Raw genomic sequence first — 2,136 nt, forward strand, 5'->3', positions numbered from 1 at the left:
CCTTCACCTGAAGAGCTGAATTCTCCTGGATTGTCATACAGGCAAGAAAAGCTACAGACAGAAGCAGTATTTATCATCCAAGTTTGGCACAATCAAAACACAAGCTGTGGCATACAGAGGGTTTGCTGTGAAGCAGCCCCAGCCCAGCAGGACAAGCAGCCTGCAAAACCACAGATTTAAAGCAAGGAGCAAGCTCATGGACTCCTCATCAAATCAACACTTTGTCAGAAGCAATCCATCCACCAGAAAGCTGGATTCTTCCCCAAAGCTGAGGCACCTTGAACCCAGCAGTAGCTGCAGGGCAGGCAGCCAAAAAATAAAACAACCAGGAAGGCTGGCAAGAAGAATGTGCAGCCAGGGTTTGCATTTCTTACCCCAAAGCAAGTTTTCTGTTGGGAATGGAGCTGCTGGAGCTTCTCTGAGGATGGAGTCAGAATCCCCTCCTGAGTGTCCCTCAGGAATCTGAGGAACAAACTGGATCATTAGGAAAGAAAGGAAAGGGAGAAAGGTTTTAAGCCAAAGGCCTTGAGAAGAACAAACACAGTTTTCTCCAAGCATCAAGAAGTTAAATTCATGAGATGTCATGAGGTGTCAGTCTGAAGAAGGCAACACTGAAAACAGGAACAAAATTCATCAGTTTCTGGCCACTGCTCCCAAGTCTTTAGTGCTTCCACACCTAAGACAGAAACAACTTCCCTGAAAGGAGGTTGGAGCCAGATGGGGGTTGGTCTCTTCTCCCAAGGAACAAGTAATAGGACAAGAGCAAATGGCCTCAAGTTGCTCCAAGGGAGGTTCAAGTTGGACATGAAGAACAATTTCTTTCCTAAAAGGGCTGTCCAGGCCTGGCCCAGGCTGCCCAGGGTAGTGCTGGTGTCCCTATCCCCGAAGGGGTTTCAAAGCCATGGAGATGTGGTGCTGAAGGCCACGGTTTGGTGGTGATTAAAGGTCTCTTTCAACCTACATGTGTCTGTGATTCTCCTGTGAGGACTCCATTGTATGTGAGGAGCAGTAACTACACACTCTGTGTGTCACAGTCCTCTTAGATTCCTGAAAACTAGGCCAGGAACTTGGCAAAAAGCTCTTGAGGAAGCTCTTCCAAGACTTCTAAGTCGTGTTCACCAGGTTGGCTCAGCACAGGCAGTGCTTGAAGGACTCAAGTTGGGGTCTACATACTTCTAATCCTGTTTTAAGCTCTGACTCTGTGTGAATATGATGGAAAATAAGGAATTCCTTCTCTTTCTGGATACCCCACCAAATGGCCAAGAGATACCCTTCAGGACAAACTGAGAGGAGGGAAATCTGGGACTTGATGCATGGCAAGTTTGAGCCAACAGAAGAGTTTTTGCCACTGCTGGCTGCTGGTCTTTGCAAAGGAAAACCACTCCATGGCTGCAGATCAATGGCTTGGATGTGGAGAATTACAGGACAGAAGCAAAACTAAATTTATAAAAAACCTGGGGTGGGGGGAGGTGTGAGGGGGGGTGGTGGTGTTTCACGACTTTTATTTATGCTAATAACTAGAGAGAAAAAAGCATACATATTGTACCTGTCACACAGCCAATACATTTTTGCCTTGTGTTCCTACTAGAAGTTCTCTATACAAAGTCATTGCCAGTTGATAAGGTTCCTTGATGGCAGAAAGGGCTTTAAAATAACGAAGAGGAGGTATAAAAACAAGTTTGCCATCTTGCCCTGAGTGGAAATGGTGAACAGATACAAAAAGTGGATGCTAAGAGGTCGGATTCTATGAGATTTTGTGGCAGATGTCAATAATAATAATAAAAAAAACCAACAAAACAACATTCATTTGGCTTTTCTCTTTTGATGTTTTTGGTTGGTTGTTTCTTTAAAGATCTGCCATGTTTTGCTTGATTAAAAATCAGTTAGCTATGAAAACAATAAAAATATCCCCGTTTTGGGATACTTCTTCAGTGGCAACCTTGCAAAGTGGGTGGTGAGTGCTTCAAGATTTGGTTTCAAATTTGAGTGCCACCACTGAAAAGTATTCCCATTTCCTTTAGTGTTTTTAAAAAACTCAGCCTGTCTACATAAATTAAAAAAAAAATCATCATCTAAGATCTGCCTTAAGAAATAGCGAAGGTAAAGTTCTTTTTTCCTTGCTAAAGTTCTTTTTCT

General features: G+C 43.5%; 1 protein-coding gene across 1 annotated transcript in view; it reads right to left on the reverse strand.

The window, feature by feature from the left end:
- Positions 1-451: 451 nt before the first annotated feature.
- The window catches only part of SMAD4 (SMAD family member 4), a 34,702-nt gene continuing 33,017 nt past the window's right edge, over positions 452-2,136 (reverse strand). The window contains exon 13 of the mRNA XM_054387360.1: positions 452-474. The gene's annotated coding sequence lies outside the window, so the exon portion shown is untranslated. The remainder of the gene's footprint in view (positions 475-2,136) is intronic.

The sequence above is a fragment of the Indicator indicator genome, chromosome 15 (assembly GCF_027791375.1).
Source record: "Indicator indicator isolate 239-I01 chromosome 15, UM_Iind_1.1, whole genome shotgun sequence".
In the NCBI taxonomy this organism is placed as follows: Eukaryota; Metazoa; Chordata; class Aves; order Piciformes; family Indicatoridae; genus Indicator; species Indicator indicator.